Below are 8,067 nucleotides of genomic sequence, written 5' to 3'. Positions count from 1 at the left end.
AAACATGTGAAGAGAAAACAAGTGCCATATCTGTTCATTAACCATTTTATCATTAATTAACCATAACAACTAATAATTCACAAAGAAATATTTGACTGAGTACTTTCTTACTTCTATGATTCCCTGAACTGAGTTTGATTCATCAAATGACCATATCTACCTGTAGTTTTTCTAAACTCCACATAATTACTCATTATATTACAATTAAAATTAGCTATATATGTTTGTTTAGTACTTTAAATGTAACAAGTTCCTTATTTCTATAGTATTCTTGTATCATTTTGTTTTATTGTACCCTTTAGCTGCTCTTCGATTGTTTTAACGATCCTTTATTTTTTATATTAAATATCATGTTACATGATATTATACATGTGTTATGTATTTCATACATAATCACATGTATAATAATATTATATATTTTATAATGTATTTTTATTTTTAATCAGGTTCACTCCGTACTTATTATGCCCTAAAGTCAAAATTGTAACAATAAATTTTATTAATGTCAATTATTTTTATTGGTTATTTTGGTGACAATATTTAGTGGTCGATTGATGTCACCTAGTCGGACCAAATTTGATGAAATATTCTAAATTAATAAATGAAAAAACATAAAGTACTGAGTATCGGCGACTCATATACCAGAGGAAGATATCTTGCCAAATATGAAAATTATATTTTTAAATCAAATTGCTATAGTTTATATTAAATATTTCCTTGAATATCACTCACTATAAGGAATGGCAGCTAATAACGAGTGATGTAAAATGACGTATAGAAGGAAATAAAATATTTAGGATAAAAAAGATTAGCTTTAATAGCTCCTAAAAGGAGGTTATCGGAAGACCAATGACAAAAACACAAGTAGGAAATTTGTTTAAAATGTTGATAGCAAAGTAAAAATAATTTGAGTAGGTAGAGGATTTTTTATAGTAATCCTAAAGGGGAATATGAAAAAAGTTTTTGACAAAAAAAACATATGTATTCATCATATGAAAAAATTTAATTGTAAGAATGTTTGTAAAACATAGCATCACGTTAGTTCTTATAACATCATACCTTTTTTTTTTTAATCTAGGAAAACTTTTCCTTCCTTAAGTTTTTTTAAAAATATTTATTTATTGCTATTTACAACTGTACATTATAATACATTTAGTAAATCTGATCTAACTTAAATTGGAGTGTTACAGGCGTGTAGAGAAACTACCCATTGGTAGCACTCTAATGACATTTTACATTAGCTGGTCTCGTGGCCATGTTCTTTTCAGGCACCTTGGAGAATTGTCAGGAATGGAAGATGCAAGATTAGAAACTAGGGGGTTTGAGTGGTTAGAGAGTTTATAATGGAAGGAGTGATATCTGGTTCGGGCTAGTTCGGTTACATAGGGAACATTAAGGTCTTTATATATGATTTTATTTGTGACAAAGTAAGGAGCATTGAGGATTTTACGAAGGATTTTGGATTGTAAGGATTGGTTACGAAAGGAATTCGAAGGTTTAGTGGAGCCCCAAAGCCATGTCCAGATTGGCCTTATTACAGTCATGTAGATCAGTCTTTTGTAATGTGTTGGAAGCTTCCTTAAGTTTAGATATTCATTTCTTGACATATGATAAGGACATATGCTTTTTAAGTTACAATTTTCAATTATTCTAAGTTCTTAAAACTGCGTTAAATAAGATTAAACTTATAATAAATACAATTAGAATTAATTTAAGGACGGTAAATAGTTTTGGCCAGATTTTACCCCACTGTGCAGGGTCGCTGCAGTTTCGAGGTGACGTCTCAACTCCCTCAACTACACTGATTTCCACACGCTAACTATTGAATAGAAACTGATTTACTAGAAAAGGTTTCAATTAAAACTGTTAAAATATATGATCAAAATCCTGGAGGCATCAATATTGAAAAATACATGAATGTATTCGAAAGGAAAATGTAGAGATATCATATTTTATAGTTTCAAGTCACTGGCATGATCGAGAAAACGGTGCAGGGAAATTCCAACTTGTATACATCTCATCTCATCTTAGAAAGTACCAATGCTTGTTAAATGAACATTGATTGTAAAGTTGAAGAATGGAATGAGATTGAACTCCATATATATTTATACACTCCAATTCAATAATCAGATATTATTATCATTTACTTACAATCTTTCGTCTTTAATTATTGTTTTTTCTTCTGTTGTTTAAACATCACGTGGAGGCCACTCACCTTCAAATATTTAAGCAGAATTCTCACAAGATGGACACATCAAACCTCAGCTAAGTATCTCACTGTATATGTTCCAGTACCAGATAGAAAAAGGTTGTATTTAATTTGATTTATGTCACACATACGTAATGCAATTTAATAATGCATGTTTTAATTTCTTTTTTGAAGGGATCGAAAAAAAAATAATCGGATGAAACAAAAATTTCCTTCATCTTGAAAATTATAGATACCTTACTGTATTTTCAATCCTAAATTTGATCCTGTTTATGTAGTTATATTTAACAGATAAGAAAATTTAAATATTCAACAAATAACATTTTTGACAAAGTTTTGGGTATTATTATTTGTCCTGTAGTTTGAGTTGATCAGTAAATTCATACATTGAACTGAGTGAGATATGTGTTCTAGTCACTATAAATAAAGGATATATATGAATGTATCTAATATCTTACACGTGATTAATATTTAAATCCTGTTTCAAACAAGCGAACAATTTTATATATAGTTGTCTAGATGAAATATTAGGCCTAAGTAGATGGAAAATAGTACAGGGAAAGACTCTAACACATGAAGGAAGAAAAAAGTCAGAAATAATTTTGAAAGAGATCTGGTTTAGAACAGGATAAAACAAGTAAAGGATTATGAAGGAACATATATGTTAAAGAGGAATTAGTAGGATATAAATTTTTTTCCGGTACCATAATAGGCATTATTCTTATTTTGTTTTCAATGCACAATATACATTCGACGTATTAACATTTCTCTTTGGCGAGAACAGTCGAGAATCATTGGTTACCCAGGAGGCACAAGCGGGAAACCAACTACACCCGGACATTAATGCAATCATTAACTTTTAATGATATACAAAACAATGTAAAATGTAAAAACTAAAGGACTGTGACATTACAATAAATGTAAAATGCAATATTTACAGACTCCACCTAGCTTTGATCCCAAGCCAAATATAAGCAGGGAACTCAGTAAAAATAGAATAAATAGTCTAAGTGTTTACTTTATGATAGCTCGAAGCGTCGTCACAAAAAGGTTCTGTACTCGTCCAGAATATTTTAAGTCATCATGGCGGTTAGTTGGTTCTTATAACTCTTATAAGTTAAAGTAGGTGTATTATATTATCATATAATAACATATATATAATTATATATTGTAACAATATATATATGTTAAAGTAGGTGTATTATAACTCTTTTCATACGTATGAATAATGATATATGTGTTCTATGTTAATATATTCGGTGAATCAGTTGGACGATCTCAATCAATTAATATCTGAAAGCTTTTATTAGTATTAAAATAAACTAGTCATTATCTTGCATTATTTAATAATTTCATAATACATAATTAAAAATATACGGTCAAACAAATAATTTTCGTCCTTTGATCACTTAAGAAAAAAAAAATAGAAAAATTTGGTTCTACTGATGGTTAAAGGTTAAGAAAATTGTTCTATCATAAAACATATAATACAGAAACATATTTAGGGGAGATCAATGCACCTTGGGTTATTTGGTCGGTCTTTTTGTTTTTATATCCTTCCTAGCTTCTGAAATGACAATCATTTCCAAAAAAGTTCAATATAAAGCGTTGTTAGTAATAGTTTTAAGAGAGTTTGGTTAGTCTTAAAATATTATATCATCAGATTCTGACTAAACAATTTAAAAAAAAAATAAATAACACATAACAAAAGAACAATTAATGTAATATATTTTGCAGTTTATTAAAAGCTAAATAGGTTACAAAACCTAAAACAGCTAGTGATTTTGAGTGAATGTATCTTTTTTTGGTGAACAATTATCAAATGCAATAACTGCAAATTACTATTCCAACACCCACACTACACAATGATGTCTTGAAACAACTAAGGGAGTTATAGCTAGTTAAGACAGGTAGACTGGATTTCCACTGGGCAGACATTTTAATGTTTAAACAAAAAACAATTACATTAAGGAGGTCTACAGTACCTAGTTGGTTAAATAGAATGACACATTGTTACCAAAAAGATATCACTAGATTTCTTTTAATTACTAAAATATTACTTACTTTTTATTAGTGCTAGGTTTACCTTATCTATCACTTCTAGGTGTAATTTTTAAAAAAATTGTTTATTGTATGTTGTATCTAAAATTCTACATATTGTATTTTGGTTAATTAATTTATAATGTTGATTTATTTTAAAGAGTAAAAGAGCTCCTTGGTAATTTTGCTGTATGGAAGAGTGATCTGATAAACATAGCTATGGTCAAGAAGACATAAATAAAGAGGTTTCTGGCAAAGGAATGGTCTACGGATGATACATATGACAAACCACTGATATCAGCTATTTTACTTTGGCCATCTATTTATTAGTGTTGTTTTTAGTGCTACACTTCAACTTTTCCAACAAATGAGGGTTCAATAAGATTTTAATTTAAAAGTTGCATGGTACCAACTCTCTCAAAAAACTTAATAGCTACATGAAGAACTGTTCTTGTTGAAGTAGCGTAAGATAAATTCTTATCTCTATTCTTATCTCATTAAGCTAAATACAACGTTCATGAAGAGAATGTTCTGTTAATGTGTGAAATAACCTTCCAAAGATTGCCTTGATCTCCTATATCTTTCTAAAAGAAACTCAGGACAAGTGAATCATTAAAATTATGGTTAATACAAACTCTTTAATTGTTCTAAAGACTAATTTTTTGTAATTTAAATCTCAAAAGTCTGGGACTGGAAGATCTATCCTACTCAATAATTTTGTTAATCTAATCTATCAATTGGACTTCACTTGACAACTATATGACACTTGGTGAAATTAGTGACTTTTTTATAAGCATTCTATGGGCCATCCGGAAAGTATTTGGGAGGATTGTTTTAGGTTCAACTTGGGTTTCAATACAGTAGATGAAGTAATATAAGCGAGGAACATTTGTGTTGACGTCATAGAATGTTTGGGTTCCCTCAGCCTTTTATTTTTTCTGTTTCGAAATTTTAAAGTGTCCTAAAATAAAATTCCATTGCTGGTACGTAGAATCTAAACAATAAATTTCTATATAGAAGTGACACGGTATAGAGTAGTAGCGAAAATACTAGGCCAAGTCAGGTAAAGATAACAGAGGCTTCCCTACCATAAAGGGTTTCCTAAATCCATGATCAAACAAATTCTCAAATGTTTACGATAAACAGACTACTGCATACCATAAACCATAGCATTTAGTGTTGTCTCTATTTAATTTTAATCCTGATAAAAAAAATGTTTCTCTAAACTTAAGTCAGTGTAATTTATAGTACAATAGGTTGTTGACATAAAAACAATTGTTCGTGCAGTGTGTTGGCCGCAATTATGATTTACAGATAGTGCAGTTTAAATTTATTAGCATAGTATACTGTCCGGAAAAGTCCTAACTCAATAATAATAAAATACTGAGGTATTTGTAGATATTGCTGGAATGATATATAAGCTACACGGATCTCACACTGGTTAATACTTTCAGCCAGTTATTCACAACTTCCTATATTATGCTGTTGCACCCAAGTTAAATTTGAATTATAGATAATATGAATAAAAGCATTTTCGGATACGCCAAATTAGTACTGCACCGACGATAAAAGGTTTAGTTATGAATTCTCAACGTTTAGAAAGAGTTGAGTGGAGGTATTGGTGATTTAATTTCTTTACAAATTTTTAGTTATCATTACCATTATCACTAGATGAATTCTAATAATAGACATCCCAAACTTCAAAGGCTGTAGGAATTCCTATCAGTTTATGCAAATGAAACAGCCAACAACAATCAGAATGCATTACAAGAAATTGATATCTTTCATTCTGGTTCATAGGCATAGACCAGTAAAGATCTATACGTACTTTTTTTTTGTTTATCATTACATGGCAAAAGATAGCGAAAACAAAACAAAAAACATTGACATGGAAGCGACAGTAACATTATAATCCCGGAACAGTGTACAGCTGCCGCGGGCGAGGTCGTGGCCAGGAAAAGACTCGTTGACTCTATTGCCAAGATCTTATTGGGATTTATGTGTCAGTCGTTACGACCTCCTGCTCCGGGGCCACATGTCGGGGGTGTCCGGTCAATCCTACATCAGGTCATTACTCAGAGGATTTTTGTGTTGCCAATCGTACTCTTTAAGATTAGGTGTTCAAAAACAATTTTAATAATGAAAAAACAAAAGGAGTACTATTTTAAAACTTTGTCCACGTTTTGCCCCGCTTTCTTAGTTCAAAAGCTTTCTAGAAGGCGATACACCTTATTTTCGGTTCTGTAAAACTTCTTTTTGTGGACTGTTCACACTCATGCACAGGGCGCAAAGCACACATTCACGCGCGCGGGAAACTTGTTACTGTACTTGGTACTTGAACTGAGGGGCTTCTAAAGAAGTAAACGATTCAAAAGAATATATAAATATATAATGCGGTTGTATCGATCCCTTATCCGGCTCTCACTCAGAAAAGGGACGAATCTCAATATCAATTTTTAAATTCTTATTGAAATTTTAATAAAGATTATTAAAAAAAAAAGTGAGAGGTTTAACTTTGACAGAGGTAAATCGGCGGATCGAGGGTATTCCACAGGAACGTATTTATATTTTTTTAAAGGTAATCCACAGCGAGGTAATGTTTGCCTTGTTATCTACAGGTGACCAACCTATTTTAACCACGGTGGGGGATCAAGTTTTTCATGTTGTGGGACCACCACTTAATGAAAAAAGTCAAAGACCCTAGGCCGGATTTGAACCAGCGCCGCCCGCAGATCTCAGAAGACTAGACCTAGTAGAACTACGGACGGCCCCATATTGAGTTTAAGAGATGAATTGAATAATAGAGCTTTGTATTTTAAAGCTTAGAAATGAACTGTTTTTGTTGTGTTTGTGATAACAGACGAATTTGGCACAGGTCAAGCCTCATTCTAAGGCCAGCTTCAACAGCATTGTGGTTGTCTTATTGTACTCATGCGACGACTAAGTGAGTTTTTATTTTAGATGGCTTAAATAATTTAACTAGATACATGTTTTAAAACAAGTCGTGGTTAAGATCCTAAAAATTATTTTATTAAATTTATTTGCTTAAACGATATTTTGAGCTGAAGACAATAACAAATTCACAGGTTTTGTAGCGCAAATTACACAGTGATATTCCAAGTAAGTTTAGAACAGTATAGAATTCAGGGTTACATAATCTTACAGATAGCTGAATCTTAACTGTAAAGCATATTGAGTGTTAGAAGTTGGTTCGAGTTAGTTTCTGTTGGAAAATTAAAAACTTATCATATAGAAAAATTCTCGGAATAAGTGATCGATTTAGTACTCAAATTTTACGTGATATTTGTTTAGAAATTTGGGTGTCTTCAGGTTTATCAAGTGAATTATAGTTTTCTTTAAGAGTTCAGATAATATTTTGTGTGCCAATAATTTCTTTTTTAATAAAGTAAATCATGATTCAGGAGGGTCCTTTAATGGAATGCAAAGATTTATTTTAATAATTGAAGATGGTCGGGGTGTGGTGAGCAAAAAAACATAAATAAACAAAAAAATATTTATTGATGCCAAATAAATAGGCATAAATAATTTTTTTTTGTTTAATTATGTTTTTTTTTTTGCTGACCGTACCCCTGACCATTTTCTCCAATTATTAAAATAAAACTTTGCATTCCGTTGAAGGACCCTCCTGAATAATGAATTTGAGTTGTGTCTGTTGAGTTGTGTCTGTCGCAGGGTGGATGCGAGAAGTTTTGTTGTTAAGTGTTGTTGTTGAATGAATATACATGTGATACCCGGTATAAATTATAAAACAAAAAAATAGATTTTTGAATGGTTTTAATGGATTATATATATATATA

The 8,067-nt window shown here is 30.9% G+C and overlaps 1 protein-coding gene and 1 long non-coding RNA gene across 4 annotated transcripts in view; one reads left to right on the top strand and one right to left on the bottom strand.

The window, feature by feature from the left end:
• Positions 1-8,067, bottom strand: part of ine (inebriated) — a 130,315-nt gene that overhangs the window by 72,960 nt on the left and 49,288 nt on the right. The window lies entirely within an intron of this gene.
• Positions 3,293-8,067, top strand: part of LOC136796802 (uncharacterized) — a 7,148-nt gene continuing 2,373 nt past the window's right edge. The window contains exons 1-2 of the long non-coding RNA XR_010844549.1: positions 3,293-3,331; positions 4,411-4,713. This is a non-coding gene — a long non-coding RNA (uncharacterized lncRNA). The remainder of the gene's footprint in view (positions 3,332-4,410; positions 4,714-8,067) is intronic.

This window comes from Halyomorpha halys, unplaced genomic scaffold (genome assembly GCF_000696795.3).
Source record: "Halyomorpha halys isolate HHAL.00 unplaced genomic scaffold, Hhal_1.1 Scaffold478.1, whole genome shotgun sequence".
In the NCBI taxonomy this organism is placed as follows: Eukaryota; Metazoa; Arthropoda; class Insecta; order Hemiptera; family Pentatomidae; genus Halyomorpha; species Halyomorpha halys.
This window is presented reverse-complemented; position numbering and strand designations above follow the sequence as displayed.